The following is a 25,602-nucleotide window of genomic DNA, read 5'->3' as shown; positions in this document are numbered from 1 at the left end:
CAAAGTGTAGTGTAAAGCAAGCGGAAAGGTTGCGTTCAGTGGTAAGAAATTAAAACACTGCACTTCGTTTCCGAAAATCTTGTTTGGTATTTCGTGGGGTATTGCGATCATGAGGTTGCATTAATTGTGTATGAGGAAAATAGACAGTTTAACGCTTCGCGCATCGTTACAGGATTACTTATTTCTAGAAGAGTGGCAAAAGTGATGAATAAGATCAGAAAATATGCCGCTCATAGCTAGACGCCAATCTTTTCAGTAAAATAGTCATTTCTTGGATACATACTCGAAAAAGGATGGAATTTCTGTCCATTAGGAGAACGCCCAGAACTGCTTTTCATGTGGATAGAATGGGTGACAGGCGAATCTAAAAATGGTCCCACGAACGTGTAAGTATTGAAGATAATATTAGGTTATCTACAGCTCTTCTGCCCGTTTCTCATCGATGAATGGAACCAGAAGTAGTTTCTGTAGCATAACACTGTGAAACGGTTTTACCGAGCGGTTTCCGTCAGAGGACGAGGTTTAGGTTCCGTACAGTGTAAATCAAATTTTATTTTTTCATTTTGCGATAAGCATACAGTTTTTCAATTCGTCGTACGCAGTATACCATTTACCTTTCTTTGACGCAATACTATCGTTAGCTTCAACAAACTCTGTTTTTTATATTTGTGTATGATATATTACACTCTTTTATGACTTTCCCTTTCCTGTTCTAGAATCACGGTGTCGTCGTATCCTAAGTACACCGGGATATGACCCACGCTTTGCGACACCTGCGGTCAGTTACTCCGACTAGATTGTGCAGTGTCTCGGGTCTCGTTCGCATTCGGCAGGAGCGTATTAATTTCACCAAATGCCGGAATGGTTCCTTTGACAATCCGTTGCCAATTTCCAACCACGACGTATTCAATGACGAGCTTCTGTTAAGGCGAATGATTAACCAAGTTCTGCTGATAGTGCAGAAAACGAGATGAGGGAAAAATTTCTACTTCTGCGTTCGCAAGCCACCGTTCAGTTTCTGGCGGAGGGTAGTTTACCAGTATCATCCCCAATCCCCCTACTACCTACTCAGTTCGCGTATGCTACACTGGAACAAAGACTGTAGACAGGCTTTTGTATGAGCCCAAATTTCTCTAATTTTGCCGTCGTGGTCATGGCGCGAAATGTGTGTCGTACGTGTCGGCATGCTTCTTGACTCATTCTGGAACGTGGGCTCTCGGAATCCTGTGAGTAAGGCGTTCCGCGATGGACAAGGTCTAGTAGCGTCTCCTGCTGCAGTTCGTTGAACATTTTGTGCATTTCTGTGACTTTCTCACGCCAGCTGAACAAATTCGTCACAAATCGTGCGGCTATTCATTACTGTATTAACTATCATGTATAGCTAGCTAATGATTACGAATATTGCAGTTGTGCTGTGGCGCTGACAAATATCAGAAGTCTCTTACATACTTTAACCCTTTCAGACCTGAATTTTTTCTGCGGAAGGAAAATTTTTCTTTATGATTTAGTGTTCTTAGGTAATTTTTTAACGATTTTAGATGCATGATGTACACAAATATGTTGTTGTTGTTATGGTCTTCAGTCCTGAGACTGGTTTCATGCTGCTCTCCATGCTACGCTATCCTGTGCAAGCTTCTTCATCTCCCAGTACCTACTGCAGCCTACATCCTTCTGAATCTGCTTAGTGTATTCATATCTTGGTCTCGCTCTACGATTTTTACTCTCCACGCTGCCCTCCAGTACTAAATTGGTGATCCCTTGATGCCTCAGAACATGTCCTACCAACCGATCCCTTCTTCTAGTCAAGTTGTGCCACAAACTCCTCTTCTCCCCAATTCTATTCAATACCTCATCATTAGTTATGTGATCTACCAATCTAATCTTCAGCATTCTTCTGTAGCACCACATTTCCAAAGCTTCTATTCTCTTCTTGTCTAAACTACTTATCGTCCATGTTTCACTTCCATACATGGCTACTCTCCATACAAATACTTTCAGAAACGACTTCCTGACACTTAAATCAATACTCGATGTTAACAAATTTCTCTTCTTCAGAAACGCTTTCCTTGCCACTGCCAGTCTACATTTCATATCCTCTCTACTTCGACCATCATCAGTTGTTTTGCTCCCCAAATAGCAAAACTCCTTTACTACTTTAAGTGTCTCATTTCGTAATGTAGTTCCCTCAGCATCACCCAACTTAATTCGACTACATTCCATTATCCTCGTTTTGCTTTTGTTGATGTTCATCTTATATCCTCCTTTCAAGACACTGTCCATTCCGTTCAACTGCTCTTCCAAGTCCTTTGCTGTCTCTGACAGAATTACAATGTCATCGGCGAACCTCAAAGTTTTTATTTCTTCTCCATGGATTTTAATACGTACTCCTAACTTTTCTTTTGTTTCCTTTACTGCTTGCTCAATATACAGATTGAATAACATCTGGGAGAGGCTACAAACCTGTCTCACTCCCTACCCAACCACTGCTTCCCTTTGATGTCCCTCGACTCTTATAACTGCCATCTGATTTCTGTACAAATTGTAAATAGCCTTTCGCTCCCTGTATTTTACCCCTGCCACCTTCAGAATTTGAAATAGAGCATTCTAGTCAACATTGTCAAAAGCTTTCTCTGAGTCTACAAATGCTAGAAACGTAGGTTTGCCTTTTGTTTAATCTATCTTGTAAGATAAGTCGTAAGGCCAGTATTGCCTCACGTGTTCCAACACTTCTACGGAATCCAAACTGATCTTTCCCGAGGTCGGCTTCTTCCAGTTTTTCCATTCGTCTGTAAAGAATTTCGCGTTAGTGTTTTGCAGCTTTGACTTATTAAACTGATAGTTCGGTAATATTCACATCTGTCAACACTTGCTTTCTTTGGGATTGGAATTATTATATTCTTCTTGAAGTCTGAGGGAATTTCGCCTGTCTCATACATCTTGCTCACCAGATGGTAGAGATTTGTTAGGACTGGCTCTCCCAAGGCTGTCAGTAGTTCTAATGGAATGTTGTCTACTCCCGGGGCCTTGTTTCGACTTAGGTCTTTCAGTGCTCTGTCAAACTCTTCACGCAGTATCATATCTCCCATTTCATCTTCATCTACCTCCTCTTCCATTTCCATAATATTGTCCTCAAGAACATCTATATACTCCTGCCACCTTTCTGCTTTCCCTTCTTTGCTTAGAACTGGGTTTCCAACTGAGCTATTGATATTCGTGCAAGTGGTTCTCTTTTCTCCAAAGGTCTCTTTAATTTTCCTGTAGGCAGTATCCATCTTACCCCTCGTGAGATAAGCCTCTACATCCTTACATTTGTCCTGTAGCAGTTCCTGCTTAGCCATTTTGCACTTCCTGTCGATCTCATTTTTGAGACGTTTGTATTCCTTTTTGCCTGCTTCACTTACTGCATTTTTGTATTTTCTCCTTTCATCAATTAAATTCAGTATCTCTTCTGTTACCCAAGGATGCACCCGTTTTCAATACATACTTTGAATATTTGGCTTGTTTTTATGGACGAAAATATGAAGTTTTGAAATATTCACTGTTGTAATAAATAAACTGATAATTCAATAATTACCAAGGAGAGTAACTGTAAAAATTTTCAATTATACAGTGGAGTATAACAAACAGCTTCCTTGAATTCTGTTGGTCACACTAGCTGTTGCGCACTGCTGCATTCACTTGCTGATGTTTTTACAGTGATGCCCAATAGGTGGGAGTACTTTTGCATCACTAAAAGAATGAACATTCACAGACGTGTACTTGAGATTTCCATTGAGGAAAAATATAATACACACTAAATATTAATGTGCACAATTGTAGTCAGATAGTCTGAAGGGTTAAGTTTCAGTATCATTTCTGCCGATCTTCCTCATATGTATCCCCTTACTTCTCCCGTCTTTGTGTTTAAACCATGTGTCCTGTTTTGTTTAATGGGATTTCTTATTTCATAAGTACCATGTATTTCTTGTTATTAATCGTGTAAACTCATCTTTTTTCTTTTGCGTAAGGCTAATTAACTAATTAATTAATTTCAGAAGTTTTTTACACTTTTGTACTTTCACACTGAAAGGTATTATCTGAGTTATATTATTCCTGTTCTCAACTTCTCTATCATGTTCTGCAGGGTGTCCCGGTAGGATTAGTCAGTATTCAGTGATATGACAGGAACGATCATTCAAAGCGAAAGAGTCTTGTACATGTGGGCTCTAAAATGCATACCTCAAGAGCTGTGAGCACTTGTTCCTCTTCGATACTGTGAAACGAATCTCTTCCACTTCAGGCCCTTAGCTTTCAATATTTTTTAGATGGTACTATTGACTAAAACAAGAAAAAAAGGTCCAGTAAAAATGGGCTCAGAAGTGCATACCTGAAGAGATGTCAGCAGTTGTTCGTCTCGCTGCTGTGAAACACATCTCTTCTATTGAACAAGTGCTCATAGTTTTTAAGGTATGCATTTTACAGCCCAAGTTTAGTACATAATTTTCTCTTGTTTTGTTCCATACCGCCTCCTCCGAAAATATGAAAAGCGTAGAGCTTGCAGGAGAAGAGATGGGTTACGCAGCATCAAAAATGAACAAGTGCTCGTAGCTCTTAAGGTATGCAATTTAGACCCCCTGTTTGCTAGACATATTCGCTTCGAATGATCGTGTCTGTCATATCCCTCAATACTGACTATGACATCCTGTATATTTTGATCTCGTTATACGCTGGCAAAACTGCATATGGCATGTGGCTGATGTCAGAAATAGGAAAGATCAAAAAAGAAAAGAAAAGGTCGGTTTTTAACAGGTCTGTATCTTATATTTTCAGCAGTTCTATTCGTTTTTAGTTTTGAAGCGTCAGGAACAGCAAGGTTGTGTGGAGGCTAAGAGATTCTGGACTGGAATTCCAATCTACATCTATACTTCGCAGATCACTATGAAGTGTATGGCAGGGGACACTTCTCACTGTTAACACATACGGTTTTTTCCATTTCCATTAGCGTATGGAACGCGGCAAGAGGAATTGCTTAAAAGCCTTTGTGCAGGTGTTCTGGCACCATACTGGAGCGGTGCTTAGGGGATGTAATGTATTTCTAGAGTCCTCGCTAAATAGTTAGCGTCTGTCTTCCAAGAGTCTGCAAATTCGGGGTTTTAAGGAGCGTTTACCTGACGCTCTCCCATGAGTCAAACAAATCTGTGACAATTCCTTCTGTCCTCCTTTGTATACGTTTGCTTTCTGGAAAAGTGGGGTTTAAATCCCCATTCTGCCACCCAGATTTAGGTTATCTGTGGTTCCACTGAACCACTTAATGTGATTGCCAGGGTGGTTTGTTTGGGAAGAACATGACCGATTTCCTTGCCCACCCTTGTTGTTCATTGTGCTCCGGCTCCACGCATCTTTTTTTCCGACAACGTATTGGATTGGACTTATCTCTACACCTACGTATTTACTGCTTAAGTCACCGAAAAATGCATGGCCGGAGCGTACTATGGTAGCCGCCTTCCCGTTCATTCATGAATACAGCGAGGGGAAAATTTCTGGTTGTACACCTCTGTACGAGGCGTAATCTCTTTCATTATTCTCAAGATCTCTACGAGAAATGAAAGATGATTGTAGTGGAGTTACTCCACAGTCATCTTTGAATACTGTATCTCGAATTTTACCGTATAGGGTATCTAGAGAAATGCGTCCCCTTTCTTTCAGAGATTCCTGTTGAAGTTCCCCTGGCATCATGGGTTATATTTCTGTATGGCTATGCCGACCTGTTGCAATCCTGGCAGCGCGTCCTCCTTCGATTTCTGTTATTCCTTACTTGATAAGGTATCCAACGAGTGGAACAATATTCTAGAATTCGCCGCTCATGCGTCTCCTTTGTGATTTCCTTCGCGATGCACCCAGTTTTCCTAAATCCCTTCCACCAAATCTAAATCTTTTATTTGGGACATTGCGACGATTTAAATGTTTTATTTGATGTATTACGACTGATTTCAGGCCGTCTTTGCATTTCCCGCCGCATAGTAGCATTACCTCCAGGTATTTAAATGACGAGACACACTGCAGAAGTTCACCGGCAAACTTGTAATCTTGTCTTCAGATATTACAGTGTTCTTCACTTGATTGTGGACATTACCTTTGGGTTATCCATTTTTCAAGAGAACAGACAGCCAAAACACGAAATGGAAATAGTCTAAGCCGTTCTACATTCTATCACAAACGCCATGCGGCGGTACCTTCATGTATGCAACAGCATTGCCTGCGAACAATCCGAGAGTGCTGTGTTAGCCATACTGATAAATTACTCTTATATAAGTATCAGTCAAATAAAAACAAAACAAATGGAAAAAGTAAGTAAGCTGTTTATTATTTCAAACGTAATCCCCATAACCGTTAACAGATGTATCGCACTGTGAGACAAGACGGTCACTGCCTTCATGGAAAAATGTTTGCGGTTGCCTACGGAACCATGACTGTACCCAGACTAGCACCTGTTCGAAACAGTTAGACGGCCACGAATGTCATTGTTCAGGACCCCCAAAATAAGGAAGTCATACGGGGAGAGATCGGGGCTGTGTGGAAGGTGTATAAGGACTTCCCAGCGAAACTTCTGCAGGGTGGTCGAAACAACCTTGGCAACATGTGGGCTGGCATTGTCCTGCAAGAGAATGATACCGTCCGCGAACATTCCTGGGCGTTTCGACTTGATGGCGCGCGCAGAAGTACGTGAACACTTTGCAGAAATTGAAGAGGAATATCAAGTCCAAACGCCCGTGGATGCTGACGGACGGCAACATTATGTTGCAGTACAATGCCCACCCCCATGTTGCTTTCCGCACAGTGCCGACCTCTGCGGATGCGATTTCCATATTTTTGGAGCTCAGAAGAAGAACATTCGTGGCCGTCGGTTAGCTTTGGACGAAGAAGTGCACACCTGAGTACAATCATCATCCCGTAGGCAACCGCAGATATTTTTCCAGGACGTTATTGACAGTGGGATGAGTGTACTAGCAGTTACGGCGATTACTTTTAAAATAATACACAGTTTACTTACTTTTTTCCATCTGTCTCGTTTTCATTTTATTGTCCGTTATACAGTCAGTTTTGTCATCAGAAGTTCTTTGAGCCAGTCACAACCATACAGAATTACTTCTCAGACATGTATCTTTGTTGTCAGTCGACGATATAGACGGGGGATGACATAGTGACTATGATAGTGACAGTGGAAATGTAAATGAGCGTTAGGCCTCATTGGCCGGGAGACCCCTTGTGGCGCAGGTCCGGCCGCCTTGGTGCAGTCTTATGACATTCGACGCCACATTGGGCGACCTGCGCGCCGGGTGGGGATGGGATGATGAGGAAGACAGCACAACACCCAGTCCCTGAGCGGAGAAAATCCCCGACCCAGCCGGGAATCGAACCGGAACCAAATAAAATTTATAGGCGTAAATGACATCGTCACATTCAATAAAATGATGATAAACTGGTGAACACTGATGATCCGTAACGTCGGGTAGTCGCTGGCGTACTGTCTTAAAACTATTGTGCAGACACGTGCCAACATCTAGCGGTCACGCCTCCTCAGCTGCCTCCAACATAGTTGTAAGACAGTACGCCAGCGACTACCCGATGTTACAGATCATCAGTGTTCACCATTTTATGATTATTTTATTGAATGTGACGATGTAAAGAGATACTGGACTACTGTTCTTTTGAATGACAAACAAGCTCGTAAGATTGGACGACTCTCACACCCAGTTGGCTACGGCCAATGATAACAAATTGTCAATAGCAGCACGCAAGGGAAGAGCCACGGACGTAGTAAGTGCACTTTAACCGATAAAAGAATTAGCGTTGCTGTAATACGGCCAGATTGTTTATGAGGGGCAGTTGTGAATGTACAGGTGTTGGTGAGATGAACTGCGCGCCCGTGCCTGCTTTGCGCTGCAACCCCTGCTGTACGATCTAAGGTGGTAGAGTCAGAGCCACAGCTGTTACTGACCCCCCCCCCCCCCCTCGATAGAGCCAGCAATTTAACAGTTTGTCAAGCAACAAATAACCACAAAATTTGTGAATATGAATATTAAGCTGGTTACACCAGGTGCTAAACAAGTGACAAGGTACAGTGAAATTACACGGATCAGGTATGGAATTAGAGCCGTGTTTAAACATAATATGTGGCTCAACCGCCAGTTGTGTCTGAGATTCATACAGCTAACTAAAACTTTCTCTCCAATGCAGTGAGACGTAATAGGATTGTCAACGATTAAGCACATGTTGTAAATAAAGAAGTTAGAGAGAAGTCTATAAAGAACATAATAGATCTCGTAGTTCACAATCGAATGAAACGAATTCACAAAGTTGACCAAATGCTGAACAATAACTTCATACTTTCAACGTGTAGAAAATCTGAGACACAAACAGTTCACAAAGGCAGAGCAGTACCTTATGAATAAAGGCGTAACATGTAACCTTCTTTCCAAACTACAAAGTAGTATCATTAAAAATCTTATATTTCACAGAAAAAGAACCTTCGACATGACACAACTCCCCAGTGTAGATCAAAACAGAATTACTTCTGAAATCTCCAAAATCATTTCTGAACAAATGAAGCGTGGCAACAAAGACAATCACAGCAGGAAATTACCAATATACACCGTTAAATATTAACAAGAAATTAAAAGCACATGGTGCAATAGGACTAAAACTGACAAAGGCAACACATTAATTGTAATAAAAACTGGGGAGTTTAAAAAGAAAGTTTATTGTTTTTTTAAGGAACAATGAAACTAAGCAAAAACATAATCTTACAAACAAAGTTAATGCACAAATCAGGGAAGCCCTTAAAAACACAGTTTGTCCTTCATAGGTAAAGAAGGAAGTGTATGCATGATTACAAAACCCAGAGCTCAAACATTACATGTACAACCAAAGGTTCATAAAAAAATGCCTATCCGACATACTACTAATAGTATTGACAGCTCCTCCTACATTTAATGCAAAAAACTCAATCATTTACTCAACACATTCTATATGTACGAGAAAAAATACACAATAAAGAATATGCTATAATTAGCTGAACATATCACAAATACTAGTAGTAAAAACAACAGCAAACTTGTTACTTTTGATATTACTATTTTTATACAAATATTGATATTAAATAAACTACGGATATAATTGAAAATAATTTAATCAAACATAAAAAATTATGTAGTCGTGAAATCTCTGAGCTTATTTAGCAACTTACTGCTTCTTTTGACTACTTCAGCTTTCGGAATGATATATACACGTAACTGTACAGTTCGACCGTGGGGAGCTACATCATGGCGGGAACCATGGCTGACGTATTCATTAACTGAATTTTCACATTATGAGAGTGTTGAAGGGCGATCTGTTTTTAAGTGGAATAACACGGTTTAGTATGTGTGCAGCATATGTAAACAGATGTGCTTTGTGTACTATATTTGTATCATATAACAAGCATCTGTGTGCTATAGGTATGGCCTTTTGGACAAGGTGCCGTGTGTTTTTAAATATTTTAGCGATGACAAACGTTTATAATATGCTGAGTTTTATCCACATGACATCTTGTGCTTCAGGTTCAGCATAAAATGAATGTATTTTACTACAGAAAAATGTTTAAGATACGTAAATGTACAGGTCCACTTCCGGTTTTTTTATAATACCAAACTAAAACTTTTATACCAAATGTTACAGCTTAACTTATGAGAAATATTCCATGTATTGGATTTTCTCACAGATCTGAAACGACAGCTGTTGTTGTTGTGGTCTTCAGTCCTGAGACTGGTTTGATGCAGCTCTCCATGCTACTCTATCCTGTGCAAGCTTCTTCATCTCCCAGTACCTACTGCAGCCTACATCCTTCTGAATCTGCTTAGTGTATTCATCTCTTGGTCTCCCTCTACGATTTTTACCCTCCACGCTGCCCTCCAATACTAAATTGGTGATCCCTCGATGTTTCAGAACATGTCCTACCAACCGACCCCTTCTTCTAGTCAAGTTGTGCCACAAGCTCCTCTTCTCCCCAATTCTATTCAGTACCTCCTCATTAGATACGTGATCTACCCATCTAATCTTCAGCATTCTTCTGTAGCACCACATTTCGAAAGCTTCTATTATCTTCTTGTCTAAACTATTTATCGTCCATGTTTCACTTCCATACATGGGTACACTCCATACAAATACTTTCAGAAACGACTCCCTGACACTTAAATCTACACTCGATGTTAACAAATTTCTCTTCTTCAGAAACGCTTTCCTTGCCATTGCCAGTCTACATTTTATATCCTTTCAACTTCGACCATCATCAGTTATTTTGCTCCCCTAATAGCAAAACTCCTTTACTTCTTTGTCTCATTTCCTAATCTAATTCCCTCAGCATAACCCGACTTATTTAGACAACATTCCATTATCCTAGTTTTGGTTTTGTTGATGTTCATCTTATACCCTCCTTTCAAGACACTGTCCATTCCGTTCAACTGCTCTTCCAAGTCCTTTGCTGTCTCTGACAGAATTACAATGTCATCGGCGAACCTCAAAGTTTTTATTTGTTCTCCATGGATTTTAATTCCTAATCCGAACTTTTCTTTTGTTTCGTTTATTGCTTGCTCAATATACAGATTGAATAACATCGGGGATAGGCTACAACCCTGTCTCACTCCCTTCCCAACCACTGCTTCCCTTTCATGTCCCTCGACTCTTTTAGCTGCCATCTGATTTCTGTACAAATTGTAAATAGCATTTCGCTCCCTGTATTTTACCCCTGCCACCTTCAGAATTTGGAAGAGAATATTCCAATCAACATTGTCAAAAGCTTTCTCTAAGTCTACAAATGCTAGAAACGTAGGTTTGCCTTTCCTTAATCTTTCTTCTAAGATAAGTCGTAGGGTTAGTATTGCCTCACGTGTTCCAACATTTCTACGGAATCCAAACTGATCTTTCCCGAGGTCGGCTTCTATCAGTTTTTCCATTCGTCTGTAAAGAATTCGCGTTAGTATTGTGCAGCTGTGACTTATTAAACTGATAGTTCGGTAATTTTCACATCTGTCAACACCTGCTTTCTTTGGGATTGGAATTATTATATTCTTCTTGAAGTCTGAGGGTATTTCGCCTGTCTCATACATCTTGCTCACCAGATGGTAGAGTTTTGTCAGGACTGGCTCTCCCAAGGCTGTCAGTAGTTCTAATGGAATGTTGTCTACTCCCGGGGCCTTGTTTCGACTCAGGTCTTTCAGTGCTCTGTCAAACTCTTCACGCAGCATCGTATCTCCCATTTCATCTTCATCTACATCCTCTTCCATTTGCCGGCCGCTATGGTCTAGCGGTTCTAGGCGCTCAGTCTGGAACCGCGCGACTTCTACGGTCTCAGGTTCGAATCCTGCCTCGGGCATGGATGTGTGTGATGTCCTTAGTTTAGTTAGGTTTAAGTAGTTCTAAGTTCTAGGGGACTGATGACCACAGATGTTAAGTCCCATAGTGCTCAGAGCCATTTGAACCTCTTCCATTTCCATAATATTGTCCTCAAGTACATCGCCCTTGTATAGACCCTCTATATACTCCTTCCACCTTTCTGCTTTCCCTTCTTTGCTTAGAACTGGGTTTCCATCTGAGCTCTTGATATTCATACAAGTCGTTCTCCTTTCTCCAAAGGTCTCTTTAATTTTCCTATACGCAGTATCTATCTTACTCCTACTGATATATGCCTCTGCATCCTTTTATTTGTCTTCTAGCCATCCCTGCTTATCCATTTTGCACTTCTTGTCGATCTCATTTTTGAGACGTTTGTATTCCTCTTTGTCTGCTTCATTTACTGCATTTTAATATTTTCTCCTTTCATCAATTTAAATCAAAGACAGCTAAGACTGTTAAAATTGGCTGTCTTGAATAAAAAAAAAGTGTTATCTTGGCCTTTGAAGGGTTTGTAACAAGTATTCATTAGCCATACTGAAGAAAATTTTTTGAGTGATTAAAACAGACAGCTTAGTCGTCTTGAATAGTACATTGCTAATGGGTCAATCCATGGGTACGGATATAACATTTGTATAATTGACAAAGAAGTAGTAACATGAAAACGGTGGTGTCACAGACGTAACAACCCTTCACTTTTCATGGCATTACCCTGATGCACAATAAGGTCAAATTCGCCAGTAAAGTCGAAGTGAATAACAATAGTAACTTTTTGGATGTTATAATAAAGAAAAAGGATTTAATGCACAAATTACGAAATTTTCTGGAAACCAAAAGCTACAGACACATTAAACAATGTTGAACTCTTCACCTAGTAATTCCTAAAAATCGTACTTTTACACATTGATATCGACATGATAAAGTTGCAGCTTGCTGAATACTAGATTAACAAAGAAATGGTAAAATTTAGCCAAAGTCGACGATTTTGAAGCACAAATGTTTAAGAATTGTATAAACAAATATTTAAAATTAAGAAAAAGTCCACCACCAATTATGTTTCTCTAGAAAGAGGGTTGGCTAAGCAAAGGACTAATCTCACATTTCTTCCGTATCAAGGGAAGCATTTTAAGCAAACTTTTAAACATATAAAAATAAAAATTGTATTTCGCATCAAGTGCAGTATTAAAAGAACTGTAAGACACACCTCATATAGAACAGAGCCAGGCATTAAATCAGGAGTATGTAAAATTAGATGTTATGATTTTGACGTGTTAGTCAGAGTGTCCCAGAAAGTACAACTTCAGTGTCTTGGAATTCGACTTTTAATTAACTTCCATTGAAGAAAAAAGAATAGTGTCTCATGTGCCAACTCAAAAAGTTTTATTCTGGTTTTTCAACCAAGTTGTACATGTGCTTTCTACGTAAACAGCTTTTGCAGTACCTGATTCACTGTGGTACGAGGGATTCACTGTTCTTTTGATGCCCTACTGACAGACTTCTATGGCGAATGCTGGAAAACTGTTGGAATTGTCTTTGTATCTTCTTCTCCTTGGCCTGCCTGCATAGCGCCTCAAATCCACACTCCATGTTTGCATAAAGTTCCTCTACCATCTTCTTATGGATAGCCGAGAGTGTGGTGGTTTTGTGCATTGCATTCTGAAAGTTCTTTTAACTGGGGTGTCTGGCTGCATGCCAATAAACTAAACGACACACTGTGGCTTTTTCTGTGCTGAATCACTTCTGCGATTCATTTATGATGCTCCTACCACCCTACAACAAAAAAACGTTTTTTCAGTAACGTTGAAGTTGTCACTTGGAAACGCAAAACATTTATTAATTACTTTAAGTATAAAACTAAGTTGGTGCAGCAGACAAACTTCACTTTTTGTGCGTGAGATAATTACAGGTCGAGTTATATGACACATAAATTGTTAAGTACCTTCCGGGGACACCCGTTACATTCGGCAAACTGAAAAGAATTTTCTGAATCTCTTGGAAAAACACGAAATCTAACGAAAATAATCCAAATGAATTTGCGATGCATCTCATACCCAACAAACGCATGTGGCGAAGCATTTACGATAAACACGAAATTCTTCATTATCTAAAGAAAAGGAAGGAAATGAATAATCTTGCAGAAATCGAAATTTTCAATCATTTTAAAAATCAACCACGCACCCGAACAAACTTACTGTAAAACGGAAGGTATCTCGACAATTTTACTGGTATTCTGCTTACAGCTAATCAAAACCAATATAACTTCTATTAGTATTTCTTACAAAGACAGGTAGAATTACTTGTTCATAGTTTCTGCACTAGCAAATAAGACCATACCTACTAAGTGAAATTTTAAATTTTAGAACTTCCCATTTTGTTTCATCTTGTTTAAGAATAAATTATTTTAGTATCTCTACTCTGAAATTGCTAACCGCTCTCACTTTTTTTCTTTTCTGAACGGTTTCCCTCCTCATGCGCACAAACTACGTCGAAACATCAGGACAGTTAATTTTTTGTAAAGAGAAAGCATTGGAAAAACAAAATATGAATACTTTCGTTTTTTTACATGTAGCAGATTTTTCAAGGTAACTATCTGTACATTAAATTACTGTCGTACGATTGCATTTCCATTTCACATCGGTTAATACGCAGCTGGTCACTGGAAAATGGCTTAAAAAGCCATAACCGGTTGTGGAACTAAGGAAAATTTTGAATAAATGACAGCCTGAGTAGGAAAAAGACCGTTTTATTCAATCTGTGAGTCTTTTCAGTAATGCCGAGCTCTGTTCCAGTATCGTATGACGCTCGAGGGAAGTGGAATTTCCGTGTAACGCTGTACTACAAAATCTGCCTCAGTGAACCAAGAGCTGCGGTTTCCTGCGGTGACGAAGTTCCGCCGGCAGTATTTCCTGTGTCCTATGCTTGGACAGTGGAACTTGAAGTATAGGGAGGCTATCAGAATAAGAGTATCATGCAGATGTGTTTTCTGGGAAGTGCAGCAACACGTTAACCCTTCAGTTGCCAGCGACTGTATCCCTGCACAGTCGTCGTGTCTCCAGTGCTAACGACGCATACAGGGTGGTCCATTGATCGTGACCGGGCCAAATACCTCATGAAATAAGCGTCAAACGAAAGAACTACAACGAAACTTGTCTAGCTTGAAGGGGGAAACCAGATGGCGCTATGATTAGCCCGCTAGATGGCGCTGCCATAGGTCACACGGATATCAACTGCGTTTATTTTTAAAATAGAAACCCCCGTTTTTTATTACATATTCCTTTTAGTACGTAAAGAAATATGAATGTTTTAGTTGGACCACTTTTTTCGCTTTGTGATAGATGGCGCTGTAATAGTCACAAACATATGGCTCACAATTTTAGAGGAACAGTTGGTAACAGGTAGTCTTTTTTTTTAATTAAAATACGGAACATAGGTACGTTTGAACATTTTATCTCGGTTGTTCCGATGTGATACATGTACCTTTGTGAACTTATCATTTCTGAGAACGCATAGTGCTACAGCGTGATTACCTGTAAATACCACATTAATGCAATAAATGCTCAAAATGATGTTCGTCAACCTCAGTGCATTTGGCAATACGTGTAACGACATTCCTCTCAACAGCGAGTAGTTCGCCTTCCGTAATGTTCGCACATGCATTGACAATGCGCTGACGCATGCTGTCATTCCTTGTCGGTGGATCACGATAGCAAATATCCTTCAACTTTCCCCACAGAAAGAAATCCGGGGACGTCAGATACGGTGAACGTGCGGGCCATGGTATGGTGCTTCGACGACCAATCCACCTGTCATGAAATATGCTATTCAATACCGCTTCAACCGCACGCGAGCTATGTATTGGACATCCATCATGTTGGAAGTACATCGCCATTCTGTCATGCAGTGAAACATCTTGTAGTAACATCGGTAGAACATTACGTAGGAAATCAGCATACATTGCACCATGTAGATTGCCATCGATAAAATGGGGGGTCAATTATCCTTCCCCACATAATGCCGCACCATACATTAACCCGCCAAGGTCGCTGATGTTTCACTTGTCGCAGCCATCGTGGATTTTTCGTTGCCCAATAGTGCATATTATGCCGGTTTACGTTACCGCTGTTGGTGAATGTCGCTTCGTCAGTAAATAGAACGCGTGCAAAAAATCTGTCATCGTCCCGTAATTTCCCATGTGCCCAATGGCAGAACTGTACACGACGTGCAAAGTCGTCGCCATGCAATTCCTGGTACATAGAAATATGGTACGGGAGATGTAGCATTCTCAACACCGACGTTTTTGAGATTCCCGATTCTCGCGCAATTTGTCTGCTGGGCGTATTAGCCGCGACTGCAGCTAAAACACCTACTTGGGCACCATCATTTGTTACAGGTCGTGGTTGACGTTTCACATGTGGCTGAACACTTCATGTTTCCTTACATAACGTAACTATCCGACGAACGGTCCGGACACTTGGATGATATCCGGGATACCGAGCAGCATACAGAGCACACGCCCGTTGGTCAGTTTGATCACAATAGCTGTACATCAACACGATATAGACCTTTTCCGCAGTTGGTAAACGGTTCGTTTTAACACGAAGCAAATACCGTCCGCACTGGCGGATTGTTAGGTGATACCACGTACTTATACGTTTGTGACTATTACAGCGCCATCTATCACCAGCGAAAAAAGTGGACCAACTTAAACATTCATATTTCTTTACGTACTACACGAATATGTAATAAAAAATAGGGGTTCCTAGGCAGTTGATATCCGTTTGACCTATGGCAGCGCCATCTACTGGGCCAACCATAGCGCCATCTGGTTTCCACCTTCAAGCTAGACAAGTTTCGGCTTTGTATTTTTTTTCGTTTGACGCTTATTCGTGAGATATTTGGCCCGGTCACTATCAATGGACCACCCAGTATATGCGACAGCAACTGAAAGTGCCAGGAGTGCTCCTGTCAGATATATAGACGTTTCGAGGTTTTCGTAAGAATTTCTCACTGTGAAACACACGCTAAATGTGGACACTTGATACGCAAACCCGCTACCGTGGCCGAGGTCGCTAACTCTCGGTTGTGCTGTTGCGCTCGACCTGGGGGTAAGCCGGTTCGAATCCTGGTGGTGGAAAAAAGTTTCTGTGCCAGTATTTGTTAGACAAGGGGAGGAGAGGTGGTGGGGTAAAGTTCGTAATTACCAGACTTGCGCCAACGTCCTAGTTTAAATACCAAACTTCTCCGCAGTGTCTCATGAAATGAGGGCATGTGACACTGTTGGCGGTGATCCGTTCATCGGATGGGAGCGTCAAGGTTGGCAGCCCCCCCCCCCCCCCCCCCAACACATGGTTCTGTACAAACATTTAAAAAATGGTTCAAATGGCTCTGAGCACTATGGGACTTAACTTCTGAGGGTATCAGTCCCCTACTGAAACCTAACTAACCTAAGGACATCACACACATCCATGCCCGAGACAGGATTCGAACCTGCAACCGTAGCGGTCGCACGGTTCCAGACTGTAGCGCCTAGAACCGCTCGACCACTCCGGCCGGCCTCAAACTTTAAAACACACATACACACACACTACATACATGTAACATTACAAATAGTGTGTTATGGCCACAGATCCATCTCTCTTCGTCATTTACGTGAAAAAAGAACAGACGCAGAAGGCACAGTTCGCATGAACAGGAAAGGGAAACCAAAATGCAAGAAGGAATGTCGAATGTTTGTCAATGACAAGCCACACAGTTGCACTGTATTCATCTGTGAAAATGGAGCGCAAAGCTAATACCGAAAAATTTGAACTTAAATGTGTGCTACATTACAAAGAGTCTGTGGGTGCAGTGGATAAACACGACAAGCTTCTTAGCGGAACTGAATAAGTTCGAGAAATAATGAAATGGTACAAAAACTCCTTTTTCACACATCACATGTGCTTGCTAAATTCTCTCGTTGTTTACGAGTTTCATACCGGAAGAAATTCTCCCGTCACCGAATTTTATTCATCCTCATTCGTGAGGGACACCAAGAAAAAGCATCAGGAGGTAGTCGATCAGACGAAGAAAATCCATTGCTAGTTTGAGAAAATCGCTTTCCAAGCATTGTTGAATCGTCAGTGAAACTAAGTAGACATTTAATGATTTTAACCATATGCAACAAGAACAACAATCTAAAGGAGTCGTGTTACTGCTGTGAACAGTGTGATGTGGGACTTTGGGTTATGTCTTGTTTCGAAATACACTGACGGAAAAAATCGAATCCCAGAAAATAATACAGAGTAATGAAATTTCTGTAACACATTTTTCTCGGTAACATAATTAAGTGTTTAGCTTTGCAAGGTCACAGGTTAAAGTAAGCGCGAGATAAGCCATTGCAAATGTGGAATGGTGGTACGTTAATAAACGGTGTAGCCGCTAGAATGTTGCAAACGTGCATGCATTCGGTTGTACAGGTGCCGGATGTCAGTTTGTGTGATGGGGTTCCATACCTGTTGCACATAGTCGGTCAATACAGGAACGGTTAATGCTCTTTGTGGATGACGCTGCAATTGTCGTACGATAATGTCTCGTATGTGGTCTATTGGAGACAGATCTGATGATGGAGCAGGCCAGGGCACCATGTCAGCGCTCTGTAGAGCATCGTGGGTTACAACAGCGGTATGTGGACGGGCGTTAACCTGTTGGAAAACGCCCCCTGGAATGGTGTTTATGAATGAGGTCGAATCGCCAGATTTACATACAGTTTTGCAGTCAGGGTGCGTGGGACAACCGCTAGAGTGCTCCTGCTGTCATATAAAGCCTCTCCACAACTCCAGTTGTAGGTCCAGTGTGTCTGGCACACAGACAGGTTGGCTGCAGGCCCTCAGCTGACCTTCTTGTAACCAACATAAGGCCATCACTGGCACCAGTGCAGACCAGCTTTCATCAGAAAACACGACAGATTTCCACCGTGCCCTCGAATGAGCTTTCGCTTGGCACCACTGAAATCGCCAGTGGCGGTGGTTTGCGATCAGTGGAATGCACGCTAGCCGGCCGAGGTGGCCGAGTGGTTCTAGACGCTACAGCGTGGAACCACAAGACTGTTACGGTCACAGGTTCGAGTCCTGCCTCGTTCATGGCTGTGTGTGATATCCTTAGGTTAGTTAGGTTTAAGTAGTTTTAAGTTCTAGGGGACTGATGACCTCAGAAGTTAAGTCCCATAGTGCTCAGAGCCATTGGAACCATTTTTTTGAATGCACTCTACCGGGCGTGTGGCTCGAAGCCGTCCGTGAAGTGACCGAGTCTGTTGTGTCACTGTTATGCCAATTATTCCTCAAATTGTTGCAAATGCAGCACGATGCGCCAGAGCGTTATACCGAACACAATGGTCTTCCCTCTCGGTTGTGCTGTGTAGCCGTCGCGAGGCTGGTCCTCTTGAAACGTCCCCTTTTTAACAATTATACAAGACTGTGCTTAAACTGACACACAATATTTTGTTAGCGCAACGCAATCTGACTTTCAATAATCCCTACAAAAGAATGGGCCCTGACTAACATTAAACTATAAGTTTCACAAATCACTTACCTCACAAAAATCTTCGCTACTCAAGCTACTGCAATACAGCGAGCGCCACTACTGCCAGCTAAATAAAAGATTCAAACTACTGAAGGCACTAACTACTGATAGGGATAGTTAGCAAATGAAAGATATTAATAGAGAACAAACAATGTATTTACCTTGATATCATCATATATAAATATAGCAGTTCATGACAAATTTCAAAACTCCGCCATCTCTCTCCCCACATCCACCACTGCTGGCGGCTCACCTCCAACTGCGCAACGCTACGCGCTGTTCACATCCAGCTGCCGCTGCCCAACACTACAATGGCAGACAACAATGCAAACTAGCCACAGACTGTACACAGCACAGCCAGTGATTTTCATATTGAGCGCTACGTAACGTTGCCAATAAGAAAACATAAACAGCCTACTTACATAGAGAAAACATAAACAGCCATGCATACTAGCCACAGACTGCACACAGCACAGCCAGTGATTTTCATATTGAGCGCTACGTAACGTTGCCAATAAGAAAACATAAACAGCCTACTTACATAGAGAAAACATAAACAGCCTACTTACACTCTTGCGACCGTACATTCGCGTAACCACTGCTCCCAACAATCATGTACAGTGGCTACATTCCTGGAATATCGCAGAAGGAGCATCCACCTTCTCGTAGCGCTGTTACAAGACCTCGTTCAAGCTCAGTGAGGTGTTGATAACGACATCTTTGTCACCGTCAAGACATTCACTTCCGTGAAATTACAGTGCCAAAAACAAATTATAGTTCTAAATAACAAGAAAAAATGGTCCTAAGATTTATTAAAAACGCATGTCACCATCTCCTACAATCGCGTAGCATAAGCCCCGCACTAACTGCTGCTTTGAGCTCTCTAAGTGACTGGTGCATCGCCCTACATTCGTAGAAGTACCTCAGTGTACCACTAGGCGTACCTGTCTTGGAGTAACATCGGTGGTTTCATGGTAAAGACACTGGTACTTCCAACCAAGTTAACAAAATTGTTGCCGCGAGGGATTAGCCGAGCAGTCTAGGGCGCTGCAGTAATGGACTGTGCGGCTGATCCCGGCGGAGGCTCGAGTCCTCCCTCGGGCATGGGTGTGTGTTTTTGTCCTTAGGATAATTTAGGTTAAGTAGTGTGTAAGCTTAGGGACTGATGACCTTAGCAGTTAAGTCCCATAAGATTTCACACACATTTGAACATTTTTTAACAAAATTGTTGTTTCAGGCAGAATGAATAATAGCGTTAGGAACAATTGTTAAAAATGGAGAATATCTTATCATGAATTTACATTTTCTCTCTTATAAATTTATGTAGCCAAGATAGTTAACTTTACTTACCAATTGTTATAGTGCCATTTCCTTCTGAGATGATCATTGTAAAACGAACGTAAATACATGTTCATAATAACATTCTGGAACTGGTTTTCCGTCTAGTTGCACAGACTGCATAGTTAGATTGAACCGGAGGAAGACTGGAAAACATACAAACTTAACACTGCAGAGAAGTAAGGTGACCGAAACTTGTCTCCTACATACGAGCTCGTCAGATGTTCCTTAAGTAGGACAGTATGTAACGTAGAATCGTCTTTAATGGTTATCCTAGTAACAGATGTCCTTACTAGCTAGGGATCTTAACAACTTCAATGACAAATAATTAAGAAAGTAATCTTCTAGGCCTGAAGTAGAGTTTTATGATTGTAATGAAGGGTTAACTGGCGAAACTGCAGTGACATTGCGAGAAAATGTGAACGTCACACTTCTCACCGATGAAGAGCCAATTAACGCTTCGCCCACGTGTGTCAACCACTAGACAAGGAAACGTTTCTTCGCGCTGCGCGATAATCATCTTTGCTGCTAGAGCTGCGAACGCTCTGCCACAATCATTGGTAACAGCTTGTCAGTGGGTACTAGTGAAACAGCCTATCGTTTTAACCGTCTCAAAGGAAGAATCAAGCATGAAGAAAGGGGAAAAAGCGGTTCGAAAATTTTCTGTTTGCTAATGATCTCAAAGATATTGTGATTGTAAACAGGGAAGGCATAATTTCGGGGTCCTTTTTCAACACTGCTAATACTCGAAAATATCGTATCTCGCGGATGTTTCGCTAAATCTTTCTAAAACGTACACGGTGCTGAATCGGCATCCTGTAGGCTCCATTCCCGCAGTGTTTGCAATAACCTGCTGTCGGATATCCGCTGCTGACCTCACCTGCGGGCACACACTGTCGCCTTTTTCGTAAAGTATGCGATGTCTTGCAGTGTAGTCGTTTTTTTTATTATAATTATTACGTTTTGTGTTTTTTATGCAGCTGCGGATGACTTTTGTTACGCAATGATTGTGAATACCTTTCGATCCCTGTTTTAGGCGTATTTAATGAATTAAATGGATGTATTTTTTTTTGTACTTTGTGGTACAGTATACAGAGGAAGAAACAAATACAGAAGGGGAATAAATGAAAGGTCTGTGCCGTTTGGAATTACTATCGACACGCCGGCCGCAGTGGTCTAGCGGTTCTAGGAGCTCAGTCCGGAACCGCGCGACTGCTACGGTCGCAGGTTCGAATCCTGCCTTGTGCATGGATGTGTGTGATGTCCTTAGGTTAGTTAGGTTTAAGTAGTTCTAAGTTCTAGGGGACTGATGACCACAGATGTTAAGTCCCATAGTGCTCAGAGCCATTTGAACAATTTTGAACTATCGACACAAAATTTGGATTTTTATTTTCCCATGACTAAGAATTCAACAACTGCGCAGCGACCAAATGTCAAATTTGTAATAGTGGTGGAGGCGTTTCAGATTCTTTTTCACGCATGATAGCGTTTACCTCATTTCAAATTCCCCGAAAGACGACCAAGCAGTGTGGAACAGAATTTCATACACCAAACTGACTCAACGTCGATAGAACATGTTTTTCTCACTCTTTTGCATTGACTCATGAGCTACCTATACTGGAAGATCGGGGTTCAGTTCCTCGTCCAGTCGTCCATATTTAGATTTTCGTGCGCTCCTTACATCATTTAGCAGACGAAAACGTCGGCGTTTAGTCTCTTCACTTCGGCCACAGACGATTCTCTCTTCCATCCTTGACTTGTTGAGGTAGTGCTATTGACAGGAGATTACACATGAACCGTCCAACCGAGCTTAGCGACACAGCGCTTAAAACGCTGTACTCGTATTCTCGAAGGGCTGACTTCCACTCCCGGAACGGCCATCCTCGGTTTGGTTTTCAGATTTACCTAAATCACTTGTGCTGAATGCCAGGTTAGGTCATTCTGAAAGGATACTATCGACTTCCTTGTTCAGTCCAGTCATGGACGGAACGTCTTTCTAACCTTCTGAATTTCTTGAGAAATAGTGTACTTTTTTCTCAACACCGCACCCATGTGATCCGCTATCACGGCATCGTTAAGAATGTACAAAAATGGGCAGAAATTTTGCGTTATGCATGACACCATTAGTTCATTTTTTCTTTACCCAAGCCTATTTCAGCGCTTTCTGTGTAATCCTCGGTTGGTTTTTGTATGTTTTCTCTCTGGAAAGTAATATCACATGATAACATCTTGTAGAAGTTGTATGAATTTCATCATTAAGTTATTCATGTTGCTATGGGAGACATAATTAGCCGTTAAATTTTACGTTGGTTTGCATATATAGTTGTATACTCATATTACACTGTTGAGCCATGACATGTTGTACGTTTGTGCTACACTAGAATTATGCCCATAACACTAATTTGAAAAATGAGATAGAGGTACAACTGTTCATAAGGCTCTCATAACGGGTGTAATTATTTTGCGGTCTTAGTTTTATATGCGTCATACATTATACAGCGTATTATGTTCGAAGAACACGACATCTTCAGTTTTATGTTTTTCGTCAATTTATGACTGAAAAACGCATTGTTGGAGTGTTCCTTCCGATTTCTGATGTAGTCCTGTTTCCTGCTGTTTTAGGCGCGTTGAAAATCTTGTTTACTTTGTCATTTTTGAGTAAAGTATAAATAGACAAACGGTGTCTTGTACAAGGCGGAATTTCTTTCCAAATTGTCTTTGTAAGCGAGGGAAGTGACAAGAGTTACAACGTCCAAAGGACGATTATAATGGACACAATTCCTACCGAACGCGAACGCGGGAAGTGGACGCATGAGCGGAGGCACTGTTGTATGGGTCCGTTTTTTGAAGACGTGTCGTGCTGTCTGAAAGGTGCAGCTATTGTGTGCAAAGCGCCACAAACAAGGTGTGGAGAGTCGCGTGCGATATCGCCGCACTCGGTCCCTCGCCATACATGAGCGATTTGCGTAGCATTTTCAACCAGTATTAGGAACGTCACTGTGTCGAGAAGTTCTGCTATGGAAAAGGATCTGCTGTGTTTAGCAGCATTCGCAGTTGATCCCTGTATCGCCACGATATCGCTTGCAAAGAATAAAAAAATAAACGTGAATTGTAATTTATTACACTTGTTTTTAAATACTTTTCTTGGGAACTGTAGGTTACTTTACGAAATATATTGCATCTTTCACCGATGCCAATTTTTTTTGTGCAAATCTTTCTAGTGTGCTAATACAATTCGTATTTCTTTCGTTAGTCATCAATTCCTTGTGTATTCATTGGTCGTATAGTGTCACTTTATCGTAGTTGTAGTGCACAATTTGTTTTTCCATTTCGATGTGTCTTTATAAATGCTGTGAGCAACTTGTTCTAAAATGAAAAAGGGAGAGTTTGATTATAAGAAACGATACAGGACTCGAGCACAGCTGCAATAGATTTAGCGAGACTTAATACCGTAACTCCCAAATCTACCAAAAATAAACGAAAATATATCTATTCAAAAAAGCAGATATAAATTTGCTTCACGCATTCCTACTCCTTCCGAATTAACAATGTAAATGTAGACCAGATATGGGTTGAATTCAGAGAAACAGTGTCGACAGCAACTGAGAGATTTGCACCAAATAAACTGACATAGGACGGAGCTGATCTTCCATGAAACACGAAACAGGTAAGAGCAATGTTGCAAAAACAACGGAAAAACATGCCAAATTTAAACCAACGCAAAAGCCCAAAGATTGGCTATCTTATAAAGAAGCTTGAAATTTAGCGCTGACTTCAATGCGAGATGCTTATAATGGTTTCCACAACAAAATTTTGTCCCGAAACGTAGCAGAAAATCTAAAGAGATACTGGTGGTAAATAAAGTATGCTAGCGGCAAGACACAATCAATGCCTTCTCTGCGCGATGGCAGTGGAAATACTATGGGCGACAGTGCTACCAAAGCAGAGTTACTAAACACAGCCTTCCGAAAATCCTTCACCAAAGAAGACAAAGTAAATATTCCAGAATTCGAATCAAGAACAGCTACCAACATGCTTTACTTAGAAGTAGATATCCTCCGATTAGTGAAGAAACTTAAATCATTTGATAAAAGCTAGTCTTCCGGTCCAGACTGTATACGACTGATGTTTCTTTCAGACTATACTGGTAGAACAGCTCCATACTTAAAAATCAGTTACAGTACAACCGCTCGCTCGACGAAAGATCCGTACCCAAAACTGGAAAGTTGCACAGGTGACACCAATATTCAAAAAGAGTAATAGGAGTAATCCACTAAATTATAGGCACATATCGTTAACATCCATATGCAGCAGGATTATGGAACACATATTGTGATCGAATATTATAAATTACCTCGAAGAGAACGATCGGTTGACACACAGTAAACACGAATTTAGAAATCATCGTTATTGTGAAACACAATTAGCTCTTTACTCACACCAAGTGTTGAGTCTATTGACAAGGGATATTAAATTGATTCCATATTTCTAGATTTCCAAAAGGCTTTTGACTCTGTACCTCACAAGCAGCTTGTAGTGAATTTGCGTGCTTATGAGATATCGTCAGTATGTGACTGGATTCGTAATTTCCTGTCAGAGAGGTCACAGATCGTAGTAATTGACGGAAAGTCTTCGCGTAAGACAGAAGCATTTCTGGCATTCGCCAAAGTAGTGATATAGGCCCTTTGCTGTTCCTTAGCCGGCCGAAGTGGCCGTGCGGTTAAAGGCGCTGCAGTCTGGAACCGCAAGACCGCTACGGTCGCAGGTTCGAATCCTACCTCGGGCATGGATGTTTGTGATGTCCTTAAGTTAGTTAGGTTTAACTAGTTCTAAGTTCTAGGGGACTAATGACCTCAGAAGTTGAGTCCCATAGTGCTCAGAGCCATTTGAACCATTTTTTTGCTGTTCCTTATCTGTATAAACGATTTAGGAACCAATCTGAGCTGCCGTCTTAGGTTGTTTGCAGGTGATGCTGTCGTTTATCGTCTAGTAAAGTCATTAAAAGATCAAAACCAATTACAAAACGTTGTAGATAAGATGTCTGTATGGTGCGGAAACTGGCAATTATTCCTAATAAAAGAAAAGTTTGAGATGATCCACATGAGTGCTAAAAGGATGCTCTTAGACTTCGGTTACACGATAAATCAAATATAAAGGCCGTAAATTCAGCTAAATATCTAGGAATTACAATTATGTACTACTTAAATTGGAAAGAACACATAGAAAATGCTGTGTGGAAGGCCAACCAAAGACACTTACAACATGCAGCAGATCGACTAAAGCGACTACCCACACTACGCT

The 25,602-nt window shown here is 41.1% G+C and overlaps 1 protein-coding gene across 3 annotated transcripts in view; it reads left to right on the top strand.

Moving 5' to 3' along the window:
- Nucleotides 1–25,602, top strand: part of LOC126485748 (leupaxin) — a 506,478-nt gene that overhangs the window by 205,528 nt on the left and 275,348 nt on the right. The window lies entirely within an intron of this gene.

This window comes from Schistocerca serialis, chromosome 1 (assembly GCF_023864345.2).
Source record: "Schistocerca serialis cubense isolate TAMUIC-IGC-003099 chromosome 1, iqSchSeri2.2, whole genome shotgun sequence".
Classification (NCBI taxonomy): domain Eukaryota; kingdom Metazoa; phylum Arthropoda; class Insecta; order Orthoptera; family Acrididae; genus Schistocerca; species Schistocerca serialis.
Note: the sequence above shows the minus strand (reverse complement) of the source record. Positions and strands in the feature narration are given on the sequence as shown.